At 44.9% G+C, this 27,074-nt stretch overlaps 1 long non-coding RNA gene across 1 annotated transcript; it reads left to right on the plus strand.

Moving 5' to 3' along the window:
• The first annotated feature begins 499 nt into the window (after positions 1 to 499).
• Positions 500 to 18,257, plus strand: LOC120922638. Its single transcript, XR_005745394.1, has 2 exons — positions 500 to 544; positions 16,712 to 18,257. It is a non-coding gene; the product is annotated as an uncharacterized LOC120922638 (long non-coding RNA).
• Positions 18,258 to 27,074: the final 8,817 nt, after the last annotated feature.

Here is a 27,074-nt window from a genome sequence, read left to right on the forward strand (position 1 = left end):
GTAGATGAGGAACAATTATTGGTAGTTATGATTTTATACATAAACATGTTTATTATAATGAATGTTTTATTATATATTCAGAGTGGAAACCTCGGGGATGATAATATTGATATTAAAGAAGAGTATAAAGAGGAGGATGAGGAGTATGGAGTGATGGAGGAGTTTTCAGAAGGACACAAGGATATGATGGAGCCACCAAATACCAGGAACCCACCAGAGAGATGTCCCCGTCCTCTGTATTCCCGGGATTTCACACAGGAAGGTCACACCATCCCTCCTTATTTAAAGGTTGGTGGGGCGGAGCATCTAGAACATGGACTGGTGGAGATGATGTGTGGATTTTGTATGTAAGTTTATATCTTACAGATGATATTCTCTCTCATTCTCTTGGTTTAGAGTGGAGATCCAATCGATATAGAATTTGAGGTGAAATCAGAAGAAGAAGAGACATATGCATATGTGAGGGATGATCAGCAGTCTATGGAGGAGGATGGAATAACGGGGACATTTATAGAGGAGGACACTCCTACAGAGATCAGCACAGGTGGGTCATTAACACTAAATCCATTCCTCCACCCATACTGCTCACTGATTGGTCCAGAGTAGGGCGGGGACTGGGTGATATCAGCCTGTAATCCCCTGGTCACTTTCCTGAGCTGTGTTCCCCGTCCTGTATTTCTCTCGGATAATCTTCCTTCTCTGTGCTGCAGACACAATTTATGTCTCTAGACTGGATTTATGGAGATTCTGGGGTTCAGCTGGTGTGACGGATCTCAGATACCCCAGGTGGGCACATCTGCCAGACCTGTGTCTCCTGTCCTCCAAACGCACCCGCAGCCTGCAGATTCGCCATAACCAGCCCTTAACCCCTCAATCACGAGACAATCCACACAGGTGTTGAGGGTTAAACATGCAGAGCTTAAACTGTTTATTCAATTCCAAAACATACCGTTTTACACACAGTTAGGGACACTCCCCTTAGCCTTGTCAAAGAGGGGAAGGGGACAAGGAACAACCAATGGGAACTGAACATTTGTACATTGAAACAGGCTACAGATAAACCTAATAAGATTATGGTAAGCAGGCAGTCTCTCAATACACACCCCCTGCGGAGAGATGTCTCCAGTCCAGACCATATGTGTCATGAATCAACACAATTAGACACAGCAACAAGAAGGGGGATGGGGGGAGAAGGGCTGTAGCATTACATTACATTCTCTCATTGCCAGCATGTCCCAGGTCTCCAGTATCTTTTCTGGCCCATAGTCTGTCGGTTGGAGGCCAGCCCCCAGTCCCTTTCAAAACACACAGTGACAGTGGGTTCTGTCACAGCTGGCAGCAAAATGTTGATTTTCACCATATGGTTTGCTTGGCCTAGACACCTGGGGTATGTACCTTAGGTCTTCTGCCCCATGCCCGGGTCTAGTGAGATCTCTGACAATACAATTCTCCCGGTTTACTTGCTCTGTTATTTGCTGGCTGTGCCGGGTGGAGGGATATGTCTGTATAGTCGCAGACCCAAGTCACAGAGTGCAGTCTCAGGAGATGGGAGGCAGCGGTGTGGGATCTCTGCAACTTGTCTCCAGTAAACATTTCACCCACCACTGATTACTGAATACCAATATCATGAGTCCTGGCCCCTGCACTATATACTCTGTTGTACATTACATACTCCTGACCCCTGCACTACATGCTCTGTGTTGTACATTACATACTCCTGACCCCTGTACTATATTCTCTATGTTGTACATTACATACTCCTGACCCCTGCACTATATAATCTATGTTGTACATTGCATACTCTTTATTATCTCTGAACAAGAATGGTTGGAGAGCCGGTTTAGGGCCAGGCACATTTGAGTAGATGCAATGACAATTGGCAGACTCCGAGACTTCTATAGGTAGACTGCTATACAGTGGAAGGCCTCCAGCCGGACACCACTTCTGTATAGGTAGGACCGCTGTCTTCTATGGTAACAAATCTTGTTACAGTCACTAACGGTAGTTCTACATAACTCTTGGTAACACAGAATAGTTCTCTTCTTCTCACACAGTCTCTCACTGCAGATCTTCTCTCCCTGAGCTCCCGGTCTCTCACTACTAGGGATGAGCTTTATGTTCGGGTCGAACATGAGTTCCACTCGAACATTGGCTGTTCTCCCGTTCATCGAAAAACGAACGTTATGGGGCGTTCGTGCCAAATGCAATGCTGTGTGATGATTGGCCAAAGCATGCACTATGACCCGCATACTTTGGCCAATCCCAGCGGCGTCAGCAAAGAAAGCCATAATTGGCCAAAGGCATGGTGCCTTTGGCCAATCATGGCTCAGGGGGACTAAGTCCACGCCCCACACTATATAAGGCCGCATGCACGTTCCCTACCCATGTTGCTAAATCGTAGAAAGAAATTTGGTCCCAGCCATCCACATGCTCAGCGTTTGAATGCTAGCTTGGCTACTGCATCTGCACTGCAACTGCTGCCCTTTCAGCTGGTAGACTCTGCCCCCATTTGTGAATTTGTGGAATGTGCGGTACCTCAGTGGCAGGTTCCCAAATGCCATTTCTTTTCACGGAAACGCCATTCCGGTTCTCTACCAGCATGTGGAAGACATGGCATGTCTTGGCCTCGTTGGACAGGGCGGTCAGCAGTAAGGTGCATATTACCGCTGACTCGTGGTCCAGCAGGCATGGACAGCGACGTTACCTTTCTTTCACGATGCACTGGGTAACTCTGCTGGCAGCTGGGAAGAATGCAGGACAGGGTGCAGTATTGTTGGAGCTTGTTCTGCCACCACACCTCTAAAATGCTAGTGGTGGCATTCTCCTCCACCCCCTCCTCTTCTTCCTCTATGGCCTCTTCCTCTGCAGATTTGTCCTCCTGAACCAGCGATGCTCCATAGACGTTCAAGCACTCAGGCAAAAAGATGCCATGCTGTGCTTAAGTTGGTCTGCTTAGGGGACAGGAGGCATACTGGGGCAGAGATTCTGTCAGCTCTGCAGGGGCAGGCTCAGAGGTGGTTGACGCCACGCCAGCTTCAGCCAGGAATGGTTGTAGGCACCAACCTCCTCTCTGCCCTCCGACAGGGACACTTGACCCATATGCCCTGTTTTCAGGAACTTTCCCAGAACTTATCCACCCTTCGCAGAGGGAGCAAAGGATGAAACATCTTTGGGAGGCCTTGCAGAAAGGTTTGTGCAATGCGTTCCCAGAGCCTGGGAGGTTACAATCTCCTGGTGCTGGACAACGTGTTGCTGAGGCTTCGTTCAGTCAGAGAAAGAGTGGTGGAGAAGGTGGCCGTCGCCAGTGTCTGAATTAAATGGTGCATCTATGGGCAAGGTCAGACTTGGAGACCTTTCCAACAGAAAATCCTCTGGGTTACTGGGTCTTGAGGATGGTCCACTGGCCAGAGCTTGCACAATATGCAATTGAGCTACTGGCCTGTCCTGCATCCAGCATTCTTTCTGAACGCACATTCAGTGCTGCCGGAGGCTTTGTAACCGAGTGCGCCTGTCCACAGACTCTGTTGATCGACTCACCTTCATAAAAATGAATCGGTCTTGGATCACCAGCTACCAAGCACCTGATGCTGATGTAACCGATTGATTTTTCTATGGATGTGGGATCCCTTGAAGACTGCCTATGCTGAGTGACTATCCTATTATGCTGAGTGACTATCCTATTCCTCCTCAATGTTCATGTTGATAGCTTCTAAGAATATTTTTGTTTCAGGGCACTACCACCGCCGCCTAAGGCCCAATTTTTCTGCCCCTGTTTACACGCCCCTGTTAATTACCATTTTTGATCTAATATTTCACAGCAGGGCCAGTTCCTGCACCCACCAAGAGTAACGGTGAGTGCTTACAGTGTTCTGGTACCACCAACACCTAATGCACAATTTTCCCCTACTTTCAAACATCCGACTTACAAACGACTCCTACTCACAAACGGAAGGAGACAACAGGAAGTGAGAGGAAATCTACCCCTAGGAAGGGAAATTCTCTCCTGTAAGAGTTAATATGGGGAAAAGGTGTCTCCTCTCCACTGATGCTTTATCACCAATCCTTGTTTCCCTAATAACCCCACATTTTCTAAATCCAATTGTCATTGGGACAGAAAGTGAGGTGAAATCTTCTGAACACGGGGCACAGACAGCAAAACAAATGTTACAGGGGTGATAACCCTTCCCTATGTTTTCCAAAAAGCTTAAAAATTTATTTTTTGTCTGGAGCTACACTTACAAAATGTACCAGTTCCAAATTACAAACAGATTCAACTTAAGAACAAACCTCCAGTCCCTGTCTTGTTTGTAACCCGGGGGCCGCCTGTATACTGTTGTTCAGAGTATATAGAGCCTGCGGGCACTTTTCATTTTTCACGTTCGGGCCCCATAAACTTTAACGGTGTTCGAATGTTCGCACAAACTTTCAGTCCATTCGCTTGTCTTGCCGCAAACCGAACCGGGAGGTGTTAGGCCCCTCCCTACTCACTGGACTTCCAGATTCAGTGGCCACTGAATCTCCTGAGCTCTTCTACAGTTAACCCGCTGTATATTCCTCAAGTGTCACACCCGCTATCCTGCTGGGCCCCTGGCTTGGCACTTACTGATGCTCCTCAAGCGTCACCCCCACTATCCTGCTGAGCCCCTGGCTTGACACTTACTGATGCTCCTCAAGCGTCACCCCCCTATCCTGCTGGGCCCCTGGCTTGACACCTGCTGAAGCTTTCCCACTTCTTTACTGTCCCAGGCTGGTGAGAAGATTGCTCTGCTACTGGCTCCAGCTTACTAACTGTAGTCTCCGGTAACAAGGTGGATGGTCCCTTAGTGGCGACAGCTTCCCCTCCACCTCTGACCACAACTGGTTCCCCGTTCGGCTGAATCTTTACTCTCGGTTGGAATCCAATCCTGCAGTCCCAACTCTGCGCTGCTTCTCTTGTTCCTGGATAGGCCTCAGTCTTCCGGCCTAAGAACCCGGGCAACATAACACACGTCCACCCAGACAGCCGTCCAGGTGGCACAGAACCCTGATCACCTGACTCCCCCCAAATAAATAGGCTCTCCCAGCAGGCCAAGGGACCAAAGAAACCCCTGCCAATTGCCTGAGGCACCCCATCCATTCATAATCCAACTTTGCTTCACCCTTGTCTATCTAGTGACAGAAAAGAAAAGGTGCAGCCATCCAAAGTTAGAGAGGAATCAGTAGATCTCCTAATAAGCAAGGATAACTACCACCTGGTGAACTCAATTTATTAGCCACCCTTCCTAAACACCAGGGTGCTACATGTTCATTACATACTCCTGACCCCTGCACTATATACTCTATGTTGTACATTACATACTCCTGACCCCTGCAGTATATACTCTATGTTGTACATTACATACTCCTGACCCCTGCACTATATTCTCTATGTTGTACATTACATACTCCTGACCCCTGCACTATATACTCTATGTTGTACAATACATACTCCTGACCCCCGTCCTATAATCCCCTCATCACTGTCACTTCTATAAAAGACAGTTCTCGTTGTTTCCTCACTCTCTGACTAAGGTCCATGAATAAAGAAATGATCTGGTAGGAGATCAGAGGAGCCATTTACTAGTTACCTTGAGGGGGGAATTGTAAGATCCTCAGAGACAAAGCTGCCTGATGTGGGCGGAGTCCTAGTTTAGGGGAACCAATCAGCTCATGTCTAGTAATAATCTTTGTATTTGTATTTTAGTAGATGGACGGGAGATGAGGAAAACCTCAGAGGATTGTCTCACTTTGTCTCCAGACTGTAAAGTAGAAGATGAGGACATCACACAGTATAGTCCAGGAGAAAACCTGACTACCTCACATGTCCATCCGGCACCACACAGTGTAGATGGACCATCGTATTCCTCTTATCCTGAGGAACCTCAGACTGTGCGGGACCGTGCCGGACCATCGTATTCCTCTTATCCTGAGGAACCTCAGACTGTGCGGGACGGTGCCGGACCATCGTATTCCTCTTATCCTGAGGAACCTCAAACTGTGCGGGACGGTGCCGGACCATTGTATTCCTCTTATCCTGAGGAACCTCAGACTGTGCGGGACGGTGCCGGACCATCGTATTCCTCTTATCCTGAGGAACCTCAGACTGTGCGGGACGGTGCCGGACCATCGTATTCCTCTTATCCTGAGGAACCTCAGACTGTGCGGGACGGTGCCGGACCATCGTATTCCTCTTATCCCGAGGAACCTCAGACTGCGCGGGACGGTGCCGTCCTTCCAACAGATAAAAAGTTTTTCTGTGCTGAGTGCGGGAAGTGTTTCGGTTTCAAAAGCAGTCTTTGTAAGCATAAAAAATCTCACACAGGTGAGAAGCCGTATTCCTGTTCTGAGTGCGGGAAATGTTTTTCACAGAAGTCCCATCTTTCCACACATCAGAGAATACACACGAGGGAGAAGCCTTTTTGCTGTTCTGAGTGCGGGAAATGTTTTTCAGATAAGTACAGTCTTTCCACACATCAGAGATCTCACACGGGGGAGTGGCCTTTTTCCTGTTCTGAGTGTGGGAAATGTTTTTCAAAGAAGGCCAATCTTTACAGACATCAGAGATCTCACACGGGGGAGAAGCCGTTTTCATGTCCTGAGTGCGGGAAATGTTTTTCAGAGAAGTCCAAGCTTTACAGACATCAGAGATCACACACGGGGGAGAAGCCTTTTTCCTGTTCTGAGTGTGAAAAATGTTTTTCAGAGAAGTCCCGTCTTTCCACACATCAGAGATTACACACGGGGGAGAAGCAGTATTCCTGTTCTGAGTGCGGGAAATGTTTTGCAGATAAGTCCAATCTTTCCACACATCAGAGATCTCACACGGGGGAGAAGCCTTTTTCCTGTTCTGAGTGCGGGAAATGTTTTTCAAAGAAGTCCCATCTTTCCACACATCAGACATCTCACATGGGGGAGAAGCCTTTTTCCTGTTCTGAGTGTGAAAAATGTTTTTCAGAGAAGTCCCGTCTTTCCACACATCAGAGATTACACACGGGGGAGAAGCAGTATTCCTGTTCTGAGTGCGGGAAATGTTTTGCAGATAAGTCCAATCTTTCCACACATCAGAGATCTCACACGGGGGAGAAGCCTTTTTCCTGTTCTGAGTGCGGGAAATGTTTTTCAGAGAAGGCCAATCTTTACAGACATCAGAGATCACACACGGGGGAGAAGCCGTATTCCTGTTCTGAGTGCGGGAAATGTTTTGCAGATAAGTCCAATCTTTCCACACATCAAAGATCTCACACGGGGGAGAGGCCTTTTTGCTGTTCTGAGTGCGGGAAATGTTTTTCAAAGAAGTCCCAGCTTTCCACACATCAGAGATCTCACACGGGCGAGAAGCCTTTTTCCTGTTCTGAGTGCGAAAAATGTTTTTCAGATAAGTCCAGTTTTTCCACACATCAGAGGTCTCACACGGGGGAGAAGCCACATTCCTGTTCTGAGTGCGGGAAATGTTTTTCACATAAGTCCAGTCTTTCCACACATCAGAGATCACACACAGGGGAGTGGCCTTTTTCCTGTTCTGAGTGTGGGAAATGCTTTTCAAAGAAGGCCAATCTTTACAGACATCAGAGATCTCACAAGGGGGAGAAGCCGTTTTCATGTCCTGAGTGCGGGAAATGTTTTTCAGAGAAGTCCAAGCTTTACAGACATCAGAGATCACACACGGGGAAGAAGCAGTATTCCTGTTCTGAGTGCGGGAAATGTTTTGCAGATAAGTCCAATCTTTCCACACATCAGAGATCACACACGGGGGAGAAGCCTTTTTCCTGTTCTGAGTGCGGGGAATGTTTTTCAGTGAAGTCCAAGCTTTTCACACATCAGAGATCTCACACGGGGGAGTGGCCTTTTTCCTGTTCTGAGTGTGGGAAATGTTTTTCACATAAGTCCAGTCTTTCCACACATCAGAGATCACACACGGCGGAGAAGCCTTTTTCCTGTTCTGAGTGCGGGAAATGTTTTTCATATAAGTCCAGTCTTTCCACACATCAGAGATCTCACACGGGGGAGTGGCCTTTTTCCTGTTCTGTGTGCGGGAAATGTTTTTCACAGAAGTCCAGTCTTTCCATACATCAGAGATCTCACACGGGGGAAAAGCCTTTTTCCTGTTCTGAGTGCGGGAAATGTTTTTCAGTGAAGTCCAATCTTTCCACACATCAGAGATCTCACACGGGGGAGAAGCCTTTTTCCTGTTCTGAGTGCGGGAAATGTTTTTCACAGAAGTCCAATCTTTCCACACATCAGAGATCTCACACGGGGGAGAAGCCGTATTCCTGTCCTGAGTGAGGGAATTGTTCCTCACTGAAGTCCTTTCTTCCTGTACATCAGGGGTCCCACACAACCCCTCGAGGTGTATTAGCGAGTGCGGGAAATGTCTTGTATGTGAATGTTGCTGGACATGTGGGGAAGAAGCACACCCTGATATACATTTATCTGCGCCCCCTCTTTGAAATCATCAGCACCCAAAAACTACTTTATCACTCTTATGCAGATGATACACAACTGTATTTTCGCATTTGCAACAAAAAGCATCATCATCTCGGTCTAGAGACATGCCTCTCTTTGATAGAAATCTGAATGACTAAGAGTTATCTTAAACTCAACGGGGCGAAAACAGAACTTCTTCTGTTTCACGCCAGTTGTAAGAATCAACCAGCAACACCCTGGACACCTCCGCCCATTCTGGGCCAAATCATCTTTGACACCCACATGACAATGGATGCACAAATAGGGTCAGTAGTCAGCGGATCGCATCATATGCTGCGCCTACTACGCAGACTTATCCCATTCATTCCCAAAGAAAACATAGCAGTCGTAGTGAAAGAGGGAAGAATATGGGATTCCCACCTAATAGTCAACAGTGTAGTACTCACCGATATTATCGGGGGGTGCAATCCAATATACAATACAACAAAAAATAAAAATAGAGTCTATTTTTCTTTTTTGTTTTATATTTTGTTGTAGCGGTCGTAGTGGGAACAATTGTGAACTCCAGACTGGACTATGCAAATGCCCTTTACCTCGGACTCCCAAAGTACCAAATCTCTCGTCTGCAAGTCGTTCAAAACTTGGCCGCCAGACTGGTAACTGGGAAATAACCTGGGAATTGATCTCACTTTCACTGAGAACCCTCCACTGGTTGCCAGTAAAAGATAGAATTGCATTTAAAGCACTCTGCCTGATACATAAGTGCATCCATGGGAAGGCCCCCCAATATCTATGCAAAAAAATATATGCTCACAACCCCAATCACGTTCTGCGATCCACCAATCAAATCTGCTCCAGATACCCAAAGCCAAATACAAGTCCAAAGGAGAACGAAGATTTGCGCTCCAAGGTCCCAGACTATGGAATGCTTTACCAACCAGCATTCGGTTGGAGGAGAATCACTTGACCTTTAGAAGAAAGATCAAAACTCATCTCTTTTGATATCAAAAGAGACAGGAACAACAAGCGCCCAGAGGCGATTTAGTTCGCATGTGCTGCGCTATATAAGTTCTTCACTCACTCACAGGTGAAATTCGAATATGGTGCAAAAGTTCATTTATTTCACTAATGCAACTTAAAAGGCGAGACAAATATATGAGAGAGACTCGTTACATGCAAAGCAAGAGGGTTCAAGCCGTGATTTGTCATCATTGTGATGATTGTGGCTTCCAGCTCATGAAAACCCCAAATCCACAATCTCAGAAAATTCCAATATTCCATGCAATCAATAAAACACGGATTGTACAGAGAACGATATCGCACCTCTGAAAAGTAGAAGCTGCGTATTAATTGTGTGAAAATAGTGCAGCGCTGCGTATCTATAAATCTTATAGAAACAAACAATTATACATTCCATAAAACTATTTATGAGAAAAGAAATAAATGATAAAAAAAACAGTTCATATGAAGGTTTCCAAAGCTGTCACCGCTGTGAAAAATCCTATTTAAATGGATCCAATATTCAGTGCGCACCCCCACCTGCTAAAATGCATGCTCACCTCAAGGGTGAGTATAAAACTCATAGACAGATCACTCCTCGTGTCCGATCATGATCCGTCCACTTTACCAATGGTAGTAATTCCTACAGTCTCCAGACTGCACCTCTGTGTGGGGAATCAACGTATAAATTGTCTCCAAACACCACCTTCCTCCATTCACTTATTAATAATCAATTCCACTTCTATATCCCGGGGGGAAGGACATGAAAGAAAAAACACAAGTACCATAGTGCTCTCTGCTTCTGAATTTATTATAAAAGCCCACCCCTAAAAAGTTACACAGGAACAAAAATTGTCTCTAGACAGCCGTACTCTGAACAAATTGTCGCCTTTATTAAAAGAAGGACAGCACTACAAGTCACAGCAAAATAAAACCCGACTGCTGACGCGTTTCGCACTGAAACTAGTGCTTAGTCATAGCTAGAGTCCCCTAAAAAGTTACATTTACAAGAAATAACAATAAAAACAGCAAGTATCAAATCACCAGCTCATTAACGGCCGATCTAGACCCACGGCGCTTCGCCTGACATCACAGATAGGGCTCCTCCCTTCTAAACGCTGAAATAAATATAGCATTATAACCCCCCATTGTAATTTCAGGGTGCCGATGTCATTGCCTAATGAAAAATTACAAGTTACATAAATGTCACAAATTGCTGATGTGAAGAAACCTTTTGGCCTAGTTTAAGAAATGTATGTCATGTGTAGAAATCTTTTTTTCTCTAGTTCTGTAATCTATGGACTTTGCTTCGGCTCATGTTTGTTTAAGATAAGGCATACTGCTATAGTGCTTATGTAAACTCATAAACCAGAGGTTTTCCAGGTCATATACATACGTTAAATGAACTTATGTAACAGCTGAGTAAATGATTGACCTAAATGTATTTTTGAAAAACCACATGTATGCATTGTAAGAATGACAAAGGTGATTCTGAATCTGTATAAATATGAACAAACTCTGATTAAAAGCCAGATGTCATTTGTCACAATACATGCTCGCTTCCTTGTGTCAATTGATGTCTCCGGGGCCCGTGGGCAACTGAAATCTCTGTTCCGTCATTTGAACCTAACAACCTACCTGGGTGGTCTTATAGAAGAACATTCGCCTTACAGATGGGGGCTTTGTCCGAGATAAGAGCTGAAATCAACTGAGGTAAGAGTCTTTTTTTTTGTCTTTATTGACTAAATTCTTGCCTCAGCTCTGATTAAAGCTTTTTTAGAACCATAAAATTAGTAGGGGATAAGAACCACGCCAGGAGGTTAATAGTAAGGTTTTTGGTAAATCCACATAGAAGGGTTTGGGGTAAACCCATAGTAGGGTTTTGGTAACCCCACAAAAGATAAGCAGTACTGCATAGACATTCATTTAGGGAAGGAAAAATAAGTGGTTAATGAGGAAGGAGATTCCAGCAGCCTAAAAAATCTTTGCTTTTTTCTTTCTATCGCATAGAAGTATAAGTAATATTAGAAGTATAAGAATCATTTGTTGTGTGGATCAGAAGACTGTGTGGTAAGTCAGTCATCTCCCACTTTCAATATGGGTCAGAAACAAGGTAAAGAAGGTCATCCCCCTCCACCCAACCCAGGGAAAATATGTAAGGATTTTGTAGCTAGAATTTGTGGTACTAATTATGAACTTATAGACCCATGGGTTTCAAATTTAGCACGATGGACCACAGCCTTACACAGTGTAGACCCCTTTCCACACAAAGGTAGCAATACAGAATTCCACATAGATATGGTCAAAGGATTGTGTTTAGTAGATAAGAGAGCTTTCCCTTGGTACCCCGGGGACCCTCAAATGGGATATGGATTATATGGAAAAGGGAGCAGAGAATTGGTTAAAATATGGCCCCATATTGGTTCCCAAGGGAAAATATGAAACAGAAAAAGCCCACCAAATGTTTAAGTAAGGAAGATTATGATCAAAAACATAGAGAAGAAGCTAATAAAAGAACCCCACCCCTGACAATAGTCAGTCACCCTCCACCCTCATATGTACATGTCTATCTGAGTTTAACAAAGGAAGATATTGATCTTCTGGCTGGACATCATGCAATCAGACAACAGCAGGCCCCCCCAGTTTTACAGCCACAACAGCAGGCCCCCCCAGTTCTACAACCACAACAGCAGGCCCCCCAGCTCTACAACCACAACAGCAAGCCCCGCCTGCTCCACAACAGCAGGCCCCACCTGCTCTACAACCACAACAACTGCCCCCCCACTCTCCCTCCCGTTTCACAACAAGATAGACAGCACCTACAGAGGCACAGACAGGAAGTCAGAGTCGAGGTAGCTGAACCAGAAGAAGATCAGGGAGCTATAGGAGGGGTAGTTTCACCACCTGGCCAAGAGCAGGAGGAAGAACAGGAAGACGCTGAAACAAGTAAAACATTTAGCCCCCCTAAAACAAAGAGTGGAGCGGTATATAGTAACACTGACCTTTCATTGCCTTTCATGACGATTGGAAATGAAATTTAAAAAAAAGTAATTGACATTGAAGACATAGATAGGATAGTGAAACATTGCCCCAAACCCACCGCCTCTTCAGGAGGTACTTTAACTTACGTAAAAAAGGCATGTAAGGGGAGAAATTACACACAGGAAGACATGCACCTTATCATTGATGGCATTATAGGACACACCAGTTCCTGGAGCTGGGCAAATGTTCCAAGCATAAACACTATTGACACTGGAAATGCGGGAGCATATGGGTTAAACACAGTAGCAGGTATTAATACCATGTGGACAGAATTAGAGGCTGAAATTATGAATGTATTTAAAAATAAAAGTTCCCTTCCTACTGCCATAGCATGCAAACAAAAGTCAGAAGAAACTGTAGTTGAGTTCTGGAAAAGATTTCATGACAATTGGACAACAGAAGCTGGATTAGCTAAAACGGCTGATGTGGGAGCTTTGTTTATTCAAACCTATATGAATAATCTAAAGCCCCAGTTCGCCTTGTTGGTCAAACAGATGATATCTGAATGGACCACAAAGACGATTGACCAATTTCAGGAAACTTTAATGCAGAAAGAAGCAGCAGGATGTTTTGATGTAATAAGAGAGAAAGCAGTGAGTACCCATTATCAAGGTGGAGTGCAAACCCAGCCTCCCCAAAATAATGGAGGACAATGGGGTAGTGGAAATAGAGGCAGAGGAAGAATAAGAGGGAGAGGGCGTGATTTTTCTAGACCACCCCAACAGTCCTGCACATATTGTTTTAACTGTGGCCTGGAGGGGCACTGGAGAAATCAATGTCCCTATGAATGTAACAACTCAAATAATCAAGATCAAATGCATACACAGGGACCCCAATATAGGCAACAAAATCAAGTTGCCCCAAAGCAACAGGGTCCCCGATTACCTATACAATGGAATCAGCAACAGCTGAAATGAAGCTGCCCGGAAGGTAGTATCCCAGCATTTCCCTTGATCTCACACTCTTACAACGAGCAACCAATTGTGACCCTATATGTTAAATATAAGCCGGTCCCCTTCCTCCCTGATTCAGGAGCAACTCAGAGCAGCATCAGTGAGGACTACTACAGAGGTGAGACTAAAATTGCTGAACCTTCTATGGGAATTAATGGGATACTTACCAAAATATACAAAACACCGCCTTTGCCAGTAAGTGATGTTGAAAGGGGAGGTGCAACAGTCTTGCACCATTGTTTCAGGATTATACCAAACTGTCCTGTGAATCTCTTGGGTAGAGATTTGATGGGAAGGTTGGGTATAACACTGAAAATGACCACTGACGGAGGGGTTTTCATACACTCCAAAGTAATATATTACATTGAGGATAGTGATCTCCCTCCACCAGATGATCCGGTATGGTCCAAAAGCTCCTTGGATGTAGGTCTTATTTCCTGTACCCCATACAAGGCAGCTATGAAATCATGGGCACAGCCGGTTTATCACAAACAATACCCCATTTCAAAAGAAAAAGAGGAAGGAATTGCCCCAATGGTAGAGAGGTTCCTGCAACAAGGAATTCTTAAAGAGACACTGTCACCCTACAACACCCCCATCAACCCAATAAAAAAGCCAGACGGCTCTTACAGGTTTGTACAAGACCTATAAACAACCTGGTGGTGCCCATTGCACCCATAGTGCTTGATGTGTCATCACTCCTAACCTCCATACCATCCGATGCAGAGTATTTTTCGGTCATTGACCTTTGTAATGCATTCTTTAGTGTTTCTGTTGATGAGGAGACACAGCCTATTTTTGCATTTAATTTAAAAAATTGCCAAATGTCCTGGTGTAGAATGCCCCAGGGTTATGTAGACTCCCCTGTAGTATACACAGTGGCCCTCCAAGCAACCCTGCGGTCTTGGACACCCCGCCATGGTTCCGTCCTACTCCAATATGTTGATGACTTATTACTGTCCAGTCCGAGCCGGGAAGCATGTAAAAATGATGGTTTAGATCTGTTACATTGGTTAGCAGACAATGGTCACAAGGTTTCTAAGAAAAAGCTACAATGGTGTCAGGAAACTGTTGAATACCTTGGTTTTGTACTCTCCAAAGGAGAAGGGAAAATCAGTCACAAGAGAGCTGCGGCTCTCATGGGTCTGCCCCCGCCCACTCACTAAGAAGGACATGCTATCATTTCTTGGTATGATTGGTTACTGCCGCCAATGGATTCCTGATTGTTCCTACTATGATAATCTCCTGAGGCAAGCCACAGGTACTGACATGCCACATTGTGTAAAATGGAATGATGAAATGTAAAATGCTTTTTTGTATCTTAAAACTGCAATGGTCACGGCTCCTGGACTCGGACTACCTGAATATGGAAAAATGTTTCACTTGTTTGCAAGGGACAACTGTAAAACTATGGCGGGGGTCCTGGCACAGGAGCATGGGGGCAAACTGTGCCCTATTGCATTTTTTTTCAAAAGTTGTGCCTATGCCAGTACAGGGCATGCCGGCGTGTCTCAGAGCTCTAGTATCCTGTGCGATGGTGGTGGAAATGGCTACATCATTCACTCTGGGTCATCCCACCACCCTGTATACTACACATAATGTATCAATTTTACTAAAGAATATCCATACCCAACACATGTCAGCCCAACGGCTGAGTGGGTATGAGGTTATTCTTTTGTCCAACCCACAGCTTGAAATAAAGTACACCTCTCCTACTTCTGGCCCCGCCCCAATTCTGAATGCTTTGTTAGGGTTAAAAGGAGAACAGGATGAGGTTGTCCCACAGCATAAATGTATCGATCTCATACATAGAGGATACATCCCCAAGGCCAGACATGTCTTCTGTGGCTCTTCCAGATGCACAGAATGTCTTTGTGGATGGTTCCTGTTTCAGGCCGAATGACAACACATACCATGCTGGGTATGCTGTTGTACAATTACCTGATAAAATCCTAGAAGCAAATCCAGTTCCTTTCCAGTCAGCCCAGGCTGCTGAATTAATTGTGCTTACCAGAGCTTGTCAGCTTTTTGAAGGGCAAGATGTAAACATTTACACTGACTAAAAATACGCACATGGCGTGACGCACGATTTTGGGGTCATATGGGAAAGGAGGGGCTACATAGCAGCGGATGGTAAATCAATTTCACATTCCACACTTGTCACAAATCTATTAGAAGCCATACAGTTGCCAAGGTCCATAGCTGTACTACACTGTAGGGCACATACAGTGCAACAAAATGACATAGCCAAAGGCAATGCCTTAGCTGACAAAGCAGCAAGAGAAGCAGCATCCACACAGCCAGCAGACATCCAAATGCCATTGCTTTCACCTGAAATCCCACTACTAGATCAAACATTGCATGACCTTCAAGCATATGCCACAGACCAAGACATCCAGCAATGGAACAAAATAGGTGTCCAGACAAGCCCAGAAACTGGCCTTGTCTGCCAAGAGGGCAGACCATTTATCCCTTTAGCCAGTGAACCCATTTTTATTTCACAATACCATGGCATAGGTCACAGAGGTTGGAATGTCACATGTGAACTTTTGGATAGGGATTTTTACATTCAAGGTCTTCCCTCTCTTGTTAAGCCATATGTTTCCAGATGCATCACATGCATTCGGAATAATCCCAGGAACCCTCACAAGGCAAAACATGAACATCTGATATATCCATCTACACCATTCACTCATTTACAAATTGATTTTACACACATGCCCAAACTAGGTAAAAGACAGGAATATTTGCTCTCAAGATGGATAGAAGTGTTTGTAACAACAAAGGAAGATGCACAAACAGTAGTAAAAATTCTCACACAGGAAATCATTCCCAGATGGGGATGCCCATTTCAGATCAACTCAGACAATGGCCCTGCATTTGTGGCCAAAGTTTGTCAAGATCTAGTAAAGACACTGAAAATAGAATGGAAGTTTCATATTCCGTACCATCCCCAGAGCTCAGGTATAGTGTAAAGGATGAACAGAACCCTTGAAGATGGGATCAGGAAGGCAACTGGAGGTACGTATGCAAATTGGAAGAAGGTCCTACCAGCTGTACTAGCCGAGGTAAGAATGACACCCTCTAAAAAGACAGGATACTCTCCTTTTGAAGTCTTAATGGGTAGACCATTCCCCACCCCATGGGCCAGACAGCCACTTATGTTAGAAAGAGGGGACCTAGATCTTATTCAGGAAGAATATGTAAAAAAACTTATTGAAACTTTAGATCAAGTTAAAAGGAATGTTGCTCGCACCTCTCCTTTTTTTTCACAGAAACCAACTCATCACTTTCAAATGAGAGATGTCGTAGTGGTCCAGCAACTGAAGCGTACCAAGAAGGAAGAGTATCATTTGGACCTCAGACTACAGTGATCGCGGTTACCCGCACAGCTATTCTGGTAGAGGGACAACAGGCTTGGATCCATGCCAGTCGTGTGAAGAAGGTCGCTTATTTCACCACAGACTTCTGGGAAAGCCTTGTGCCTCTTATTCTGGGCTGCCCTGATCGTGTTCCTGCCAATTTGGCTGACAACTAACTGTATTTATCATCCTGAAGATTTGGGACACATAAAGAGCATTTGTGGAGCTTCTAACAGTCCACAACAGAATGATATGAATAATACACATGACAGACACAAGAGAAATGAAAACTCAGAAAGTTTTACAGATAAAATGTTATTATTGAAGTTTAAATATGCCTATGCACAGAAATCAGGATATGAAAAATGTTGGATATGTAGTAAATTATACCCCTCCAGCGTTAGTATTCCTCTCATGGCTGTACCTTTAAATATCACAAATGTTCTATTATTGTTAAAATACAATTAGTACTACAATGGCAATTAGAACTGAGGAAGATCACCCCAGGGAAGAGATAGAGTGTTATCAGATTGTCAGATTAGCAGATTTGTATGATGCCAAGATGGGTGATATGAATGAGTAAAAGATATGTATCCACATACACCTTAAGAAGATCTTTGCTCCACATAGATGTGAAGTAGCACTGTGGACCCTTTGGTGTCATACTAGGTAGAGAAGATATGGTAGTGACCCCGCAATAGGGTACTGATAATGTTGAGATATATATATCTATAAAGAAGTAAGCAAATTACAAGATGACGCTAGAAATATTGCCAAAACATGGGATCCTTTTGCAAACCTAAATTCTGGAGTAGGAATACTGACATGGTTAAAAGGTGCTGCCATAACCATCATTATGATTATTCTTTTTGTTTTGTTCCTATATGCGTGTTATAAGCTTATAATGTGCATAATTTCCAAGGCATCCCGAACCCCTGATCCTGCTGCGGCGAATAGGATTTATCTAAGTATGTATTATGATAGAAGAAATATTATCTAATTGTGAGACATATTGTGTCTCAAAGAGAGGAATTGTAATAAATATAGCATTATAACCCCCATTGTAATTTCAGGGTGCCGATGTCATTGCCTAATAAAAAATTACAAGTTACATAAATGTCACAAATTGCTGATGTGAGGAAACCTTTTCCCCTACTTTAAGAAATGTATGTCATGTGTAGAAATCTTTTCTCTAGTTCTGTAATCTATGAACTTTGCTTCGGCTCATGTTTGTTTAAGATAAGGTATACTGCTATAGTGCTTATGTAAACTCATAAACCAGAGGTTTTCCAGGTCATATCCATACGTTAAATGAACTTGGGTAACAGCTGAGTAAATGATTGACTTAAATGTATTTTTGAAAAACCACACGTATGCATTGTAAGAATGACAAAGGTGATTCTGAATCTGTATAAATATGAACAAACTCTCAGTAAAAGCCAGATGTCATTTGTCACAATACATGCTCGCTTCCTTGTGTCAATTGATGTCTCCAGGGCCCGTGGGCAACTGAAATCTCTGTTCCGTCATTTGAACCTAACAACCTACCTGGGTGGTCTTATAGAAGAACATTCGCCTTACAACAGCCGGTACGGGAACTTTTCCCCGCACTGCTGTCACACAGAGGACTCGGATCGCTGAGCCGCTGCAGGAACATGTAACATCTTCCCGAAGGTGAGCGTTTCCTTTAACCCTTTCACTGCCAGAGCTGTCTTAGGTTTCCTTTTTGCACACATTTAAAAAATTATTTTAGGCCTGAAGATTATATAAAACCCCCAAATATTATATATTTTCTGAAAGCAGACACCCTAAAGAATACAATTGTGGACAATTTATGTCACACAATATTACTGCAACAGTCTAGCAAATGCAAAATAGCAATAAAAAACACACTAAAGTTAATTTTAGGGGACCCAAAAACACAATAAATTACCCAATATTTTGTAGAATATAAAAGCTGAGGTTGCACCGTGGAAATAGATACCCAACATGTCAAACCATAAATTTGTGTGCGCCTGTGAAATGGTGACAGACTTCAGTATCCAATATTTTCTGTAGGCGATGCTTTAAAAGCCCCCTATAGGTCCTCAGTTTAGTGTTATGGAGGAGGTCTGGTGATAGAATTATCGTTTTCATTCCGGTGTGTGTGCGGCGATATGTAACATGTGTATTGCAATCAATGTTTTCAGGTGTAGGCGTCCCAGTGTATGAGTTTACATTTGTATATGTGGGGGTGCATCAAATATTTGTTTTTTTTTTTGTGTTTGGGTGTAACTTTAATTTTGTACAAGTAAAAGAAAATGTTTTTTTACTTACCTTTTTTTCATGCACATGTCTATTATCCCGCTAATCTTTATAACTCATGACCAGCTGACTGTGTAAGCTACTTTAAACCCACCATTTATCACTGTCTCCTTGCTATGTCCCCCAAGCATTGTGTAAGTGGCACAGATGATCATTTACAATGTTATAAAATTATTAGTTTGCTATGTATTTATATTCTGTATGTTTTTTAGTTTTTTGTTTTTGCTGCCAAGGCATAAAAGGTCCTGAGGAAGTTTATTGATGTGAAACGCGTCGACCTCTTGGACAATTCAGCAAAGCTAAATGAGTCATTATGAATATATATGGCCTAATGTTTGATGGATTTGTTCCCATGTGGTTTTAACAAATCATTTTAATATTTGTAAGAAAGATTTATATTTTATGTAATTTTTATGTTTGGACTTTTTCGTACCAATAAAGTCTGACATACAAGGTTCTTTTTGAAATTATATATATATATATATATATATATATATATATATATTAATTGGCGAATAACATGCACAGGGGTATAAAACGCACCCTAACTTAACCCCCTACGTATAACACGCAGGCACAGTTTTCAGGGTAAGAAAGTGAGTGTTATACGCCAATAAATACAGTAATTGATGTGGTACATTTATAGAAGCCAAATCTTCCTCTTTTTTTAAATTTAAAAAATTAGTTGAATGAATGTGAATGAATGAATGAATAACTTATAAAGCGCGGCGCATGCGAACTGAATCGCTTCTGGGCGCTAGTTGTTCGTGTCTCATGACATCAAAAGAGCAGAGTTTTGATCTGTCTTCTGAAAGTCAGGTGGTTTTCCTCCAATCGAATGCTGGTTGGTAAAGCGTTCCATAGTCTAGGACCCTGAAAAGCAAACCTTCTTTCTCCTTTGGACTTGTATTTGGTTTTTGGTACCCTGACCAGATTTTGGTCGGTGGATCGCAGAACGCGATTCGAATTGTGAGGTTCTATCTTGTCGCAAAGATATTGCGGAGCCTTCCCATGGATGCACTTATGTGTCAGGCAGAGTGCTTTAAATGCAATTCTGTCTTTTACTGGCAGCCAGTGAAGGGTTCTCAACGAAGGTGAGATTGATTCCCATTTTTTTTCCCAGTCACCAGTCTGGCGGCCGTATTCTGAACGACTTGCAGACGGGAGATTTGGTACTTTGGGAGTCCGAGGTACAGGGCGTTAGCATAGTCCAGTCTGGAATTCACGATTGTTCCCACCACGTCTGCTACGTCTTCTTTGGGGATAAATGGAATAAGTCTGTGTAGTAGGCGCAACAGATGGTGCGCTCCGCTGACTACTGACCCTATTTGTGCGTCCATTGTCATGAAGGTGTCGAAGATGACCCAGAGACTTTTGACTTTGGAGCTAGGGGTGATGATTTGGCCCAGAATGGGCGGCGGTGTCCAGGTTGTTGCCAGTTGACTCTTTCGGCTGGCGTGAAACATAAGGAGTTCTGTTTTTGAACTGTTGAGTTTAAGATAACTCTTAGTCATCCAGTTTTCTATCAAAGAGAGACATTTCTCTAAGCTGGGATGATGATCCTTTTTGTTGCAGATGCGAAAATACAGTTGCGTATCGTCTGCATAAGAGTGATAGAGTAGTTCTTGGCTACTGATAATATCAAAGAGAGGGCGAAGATAGATGTTGAAAAGCACCGGTGACAGGGGGGATCCTTGGGGGACTCCACATGACACCGTGCGCTTTTCCGACGTGAAAGAACCCAATTTAACTGTTTGTGATCGGTTTTCAAGAAAGGAAGAAAAACATGGTAAATCACCTTCTGCGACTTCTGCTACCTTGGCTAGTCGCATCAGTAACAGTTTGTGGTCTACCGTGTCAAAGGCTGCGCTTAGGTCCAGCAGAACCAGGAGACAAGATTCTCCTTCGTCTGCGGCCTCGAGGGCATCGTCCCATATTTTGAGTAAGGCCGTTTCTGTCCCGTGTCCGGGACGGAAGCCTGATTGTAATGGATCCAGTAGATTGTGGGTATCTAGATGCTTTTGCAGCTGTTGTACCACTACTTTCTCCATTATCTTGGAGAGAACATTTAGGCCTGTTATGGGACGGCGGTGAGTTGGGTCCTTGGGATCCAGGTTAGGTTTTTTCAAGATGGGCTGGATTGTGCCCTCTTTCAACAGGGATGGCACTGTGCCTTCCTTAAATGACTGGTTTATAAGCTGTGTGATGGGTGGTGCCAGGTTGTCGGCACATTCCTTCAGCAGTTTGGTGGGGATGATATCATTGGGCGATGTGCTGTTCCGCAAAGCACCAATGATATTTTTTGTGGTATCGATGGAGATCGGTTCCAGAGTGAACTTTGTTGATTGTAGAGCATTTCTGTGGGCGTTTTGTGGTTGATTGACGGTGGGGTTGAGGGGGGTATTGTTTTGCAGAATACTTACCCGGATTCTTTCGATTTTGTCGATGAAGAAATCCGATAGTTCATTACAGAACTCTTGGGTGTCTGAATTGGGGACTTCAAGACATCCCGGATTCATGGTCTGGGTGACCATCTTGAAGAGTTCTCGGGGGCGGTTCATGGCGCTGTTAATCGTCATAGAAAAATGATGTTTCTTGGCTTTGAAGATTTCTTTATGATCTTGGGGCTGATTTACCAAGCCTTTACTCCATGACTCATGGAGTAAAAGCAGGAGTAGCAGCCGTTTGGTCATTTACTAAAGAAATACGCTGCTAGTACAGTGTATTTCCCTAGTTACTAATGTGCTCCGTGCGCCCAGGAGAGGGTGCATTGTGCACCAGTACAGACCTGGCGCACGGCACATTAAACTGTAAATTGCGGGGGTTCGGGCGGGAGTTTATTAGGGGGGGAGGTGGGGGGATGCAGGGGAAGTGAAGTGATGTGTTTTGAAGTGTTTGGCGGGCCGAATTGAAAGGGAAAGTGTTTTTTGAAAACAGATCCCCGTACGCTTGCACAGTGCGCCTGAACCTCGGGAGGTTCATTTGCATACTGGGCATGCGCAGAGAGAAAAGTCAGGGATTCCCGTGCGCCTTGTCAGTATGCCGTGAAAATCTTGGTAAATACCAAGCGGCGTACCCGTGAATGCGCTGCGTGACGCGGCGCACGGGAATCTCCAAGCTGTTTTCAGCCCTGAAGGGGAACTCCGCGCCAAATTTCAAACTTGAAATCGGCGCGGGTCCCCCTCCAGGGCTACATTAGGCTCTTAGGCTTGGTCCGGAATGTGAGGGGTTAAACCCGCGCCGATTCGGCGCGGGGGTCCCCCCCAGATCCAAACCAAGCCCTCATCCCAAGCATGCAGTCTGGCCCGGACAGGAATGGGGGCGGGGACGAGCGAGCGCCCCCCCCCCTCCTGAGCCGTACCAGACCGCATGCCCTCAACATGGGGGAGTGTGTGCTGTGGGGGAGGGGGCACTGCCCCCCCACCCCACAGCACTCTTGCCCCCATGTCGATAGGGACAAGAGCCTCTTCCCGACAACCCTTGCCATTGGTTGTCGGGGTATGCGGGCGGGGCTAATCGGAATCTGCGAGCTCCCTTTAATAAGGGGGCCCCCAGATGCCGGCCCCCCACCCTATGTGAATGAGTATGGGGTACATCGTACCTCTACCCATTCACATGGGGGAAATGTAAAGTTAAATAAAACACCACACAGAATAAAATATTTTATTAATCTGCTCCGGAGCCCCCCCTTTCTTCTTTAGCTCTCTTACAAGGGGGGGTTTCTTCTCTCCCGATCTTCTGCCGGGACCCTGGGCTTCGGTGATTTCTGCCGGGGGAGGGCGCCATCCCCCGGTCTTTCCGGTGCCTTCCGCCAGGGTTCCGGTCTTCCTGGTCTTCTGCCGGGGGTGCGCCAACTCCCCGGTCTTTTCTCTGCTCCCTCTTCTGCCTGGCTCCCCCGCGGAGCCAGGGCTTTCTTCCGTCTTCTTTCTTCTCTCTTCCTTCTTCTGCCTGTCTCCTCCGGGAGCCCAGGGCTTGTCTCCGCTGTCTTCTTCCTTCTCTTCCATTGGATGTTGACACGACGAGGTTCCGCGCTGACATGCCGTGTCAGCGACGGGCATGGACTTATATAGGGTAATGCCACCATGTGACCTCAACCCATGTGACATCACATTCCCTGGGCATGATGGGAATGTGATGTCACATGGGTTGAGGTCACATGGTGGCATTGCCCTATATAAGTCCATGCCCGCTGCTCAGACGGCATTCCAGCGCCGGACCTCGTCGTGTCAACATCGAATGGAAGAGAAGGGAGAAGACAGCGGAGACAAGCCCTGGGCTCCGCGGAGGAGACAGGCAGAAGCGGAAGGCATCGCAGAAGCCCGCGGGTGTCGCCCCCCGGCGGAAGACACCGTACAAGCCCGGGACCCTCCCCCAAAGGCAGGAGCCTCCCTGGTGAAGGGGGTCCCGGTGAATTACGTCGCTGAAGACGGGGGTGGGGTGCCAGTGCACCCCCCCCCGCAGAAACCGTCGTGGAAGCCCGGGACCCTCCCCCAAAGGCAGGAGCCTCCCTGGTGAAGGGGGTCCCGGTGAATTACGTCGCTGAAGACGGGGGTGGGGTGCCAGTGCACCCCCCGCAGAAACCGTCGTAGTAGCCCGGGACCCTCCCCCAAAGGCAGGAGCCTCACTGGTGAAGGGGGTTCCGGCAGAAGATGGCGAAGCCCGGGGCCTAATGGGGTGGTGGTGGGGGGCCCCGGCAGAAGACCCCCGGCTGACTAATAAATTAATTTTTAAATGTGTGTGGTGTATTATTTTTTTCCATTTTTTTCCCCAGGTGAATGGGTAGGGGTACAATGTACCCCATACTCATTCACATAGGGTGGGGGGCCGGAATCTGGGGACCCCTTTATTAAAGGGGTCTCTCAGATTCTGATAAGCCCTCCGCCCGCATACCCCGACAACCAACGGCCAGGGTTGTTTTCGGGAAGAGGCTCTTGTCCCTATCGACATGGGGACAAGAGTGCTTTGGGGTGGGGGGGCAGTGCCCCCCTCCCCCACAGCACACACTCCCCCATGTTGAGGGCATGTGGTCTGGTATGGCTCAGGAGGGAGGGGGCGCTCGCTCGTCCCCATCCCCATTCCTGTCTGACCAGACTGCGTGCCTGGGATAAGGGCTTGGTTTGGATCTTGGGGGGGACCCCACGCTATTTTTTTTTGCGCGGGTTTAACCCCTTATGTTCCAGACCAAGCCTAAGAGCCTGGTATGCACCTGGAGGGAACCCACCTTATTTTTTTTTTGGGGGTCTGGAGTTCCCCTTCATGAACAGCGATCTGTCATTTACACATGTCAGTCCCCCCCCCCCCTACAGTTAGAACACACCCAGGGAACATATTTAACCCCTTCCTCGCACCTAGTGTTAACCCCTTCCCTGCCAGTGGCATTTTTAGAGTAAGCAATGCATTTTTACAGCACTGATCGCTAGAAAAATGCCAATGGTTCCAAAAAAGTGTTCGATGTGTCCGCCATAATGTCGCAGTACCGATAAAAATCGCTGATCGCCCCAATAACTAGTTAAAACAAACAAAAAAATATTTTGTAGACGCTATAACTTTTGCCAAAACCAAACACTAAACGCTATTTGCGATTTTTTGGAACCAAAAAGATGTAGAATACGTATCGGCCTAAACTGAGGGTTTTTTTATTTTTTACAATATATATTTTTGGGGATATTTATTATAGCAAAAAGTAAAAATATTTTTTACATATGTGGGCGGGACTTACGCAAGTCCCGCCCACATATATAAACATCGTTCAAACCACACATGTGAGGTATTGACGCGTGCGTTAGAGCGAGAGCAATACTTTTACCACTAGACCTTCTTTGTAACTATAAACTGGTAACCTGGAAAAAAAAATAAAAGGTCGCCTATGGGGATATTCACGGAATTCATTTTGGCCCCATTGCAGGAGTGTTTCCAATAGTAAAGCGTGACATGTAAGGTATCTATTTACTCAGTGTAACATCATCTTTCACATTATCCCCAAAAATTGGGCTCACTTTTGTGTTTTGTTAATTTTTAACCACTTGAGCCCGGACCATATTTCTGGTCAATGACCGGGCAAGTTTTTGTGATTCGGCACGGCGTCGCTTTAACTGACAATTGCGCAGTCGTGCGACGTGGCTCCCAAACAAAATTGGCAACCTTTTTTTTCCCACAAATAGATTATTAAATGTGCGTGTTTACTTCTGTCTTTAACACCTCCCCTTCAGGCTGGAAAGCATCAGATCAGGGGAAACAAAAAAAAAAAAAGCTCTCATTCCATTGCAGCTTGGTTCCTACATGTGTGATGAACTGAGCATGCTCAAACACTTAGAAAAAAAATATCCTTTCTTTTTAAAAGGTGAAAAACACTCCTTGGATGCTCATAGAGCGTGGTTTGGGTTAATTGCAGGTGTGCCCAATTACAAGCTCACCCAAACTAGAGACTGCAATTTGTTCATGTGATTTCAATTGCTTCATTACTAGCACTGTTATAAAAAGCTTGGATCGATCAGTCCTCAGCTGCCCTCAGAAGGGGCAGGCTGGCAGAAATGCTGTTGCTAAACACAAATGTGGTTTGTTGCATGGGTTTTGTTTTATTTTGCCAATGGTTTTGGTTTATTTTTAAATGATGTTCACTTTGATGTATTTGTCTATGTGGCCTTATTTTATGAAAAATGTGTGAAGCTATGGTTATTTAGAATTTTGAAATGTATTTTTGTTTGTGTTTGTTTGTCTTTTTTTGCTTTCCTTGTTTTGTTGACCAATAAAAATTACTTTCAAATTGTTAAGTTTGTCTTTTGTTACTTTTTCATGCTACATATGTTGACAGCTGCAGCTGAAATCGGTTTGGGCCTAACAAATTATGTGTGATTTTTGTCTAAGCTTCTTTCCTGGTGTGTAATCATGAAATGTTTGCCATGTTTATTCTCCATGACTTTAAAGACAAAACTGGTAATTATTTTATTTTTTCTGCAGTGGTCCTCAGCCCTCAAGTACCCCCGACAGGACATGTTTTGTGGATTTCTCTTATCAAGAATTGCTGTCCAGACTGTATTTTAAAGCACATGTGCAAGATGAAGGAAAACCTGCAAACATGGCCTGTGGGGGGGGGGGGGGGTTGCTATTGGTGGACAGGCTTGACGTGCTGATTTACAGCACTGTGCTTAAATCTAGCGCAAGGCAATCCTATTCAAATTGTGGGTGTTTCAGGGAAGCCAAGTGAGTGTTAGAACCCCTGCTTTGTGTTTTTTTTTTTTGTGTTGAGCTTTGTGTCCCTTTTTCTTAAAATTGGCTTCACTTCCTGTCACACAGCTGAACAGGAAGTGAGGTTAAAACCCTACCAGTGTCATTTCTTGGGGACACAGGTCAATCTAACTAGTGTCCCCATTAAGCAAATTGCACTCCAGCACTGCTGTGTACACCCCAAATCATGGGTCTTCAAACTACGGCCCTCCAGTTGTTCAGGAACTACAATTCCCATCATGCCTAGTCATGTCTGTGAATGTCAGTGCATTACAAGGCCTCATGGGATGTGTAGTTCTACAACAGCTGGAGGGCCGTAGTTTGAGGATCCCTGCCCCAAATGATTATTTAGTTTGGGGTTTAGTAAAGGCAAAGCCACTCTGCAGTACAAGCATAGTTGCTGAAAATCAGAGAGGAAGCACTGATGGTTTTAACATCCAATCCTGTAGAAGCAAAGTTGTTTTGTTTTCTTCCTTGCTTTGCACTTGTAGGAGTGGATTTGCCTTTAGTAAATGGACCCCAAAGTCCAAGATCCCTAATAATTTGGGGTGTACACAGAAAAATGCTAGAGTGCAATTTACATAATGGGAAACTATTTAGATTGATCTCTGTGTCCCCAAGAAAAGATATTAGTAAGGTTTTACCCTCACTTCCTGTTTGGCTATGTGACAGGAAGTGAATGAATTAGAAAGGGTGAAGACACCTCACAAATGTTGTCACTATCAGGGGTGCAGACATCCCCCAAAAA

Source organism: Rana temporaria, unplaced genomic scaffold, assembly GCF_905171775.1.
Source record: "Rana temporaria unplaced genomic scaffold, aRanTem1.1, whole genome shotgun sequence".
Classification (NCBI taxonomy): Eukaryota; Metazoa; Chordata; class Amphibia; order Anura; family Ranidae; genus Rana; species Rana temporaria.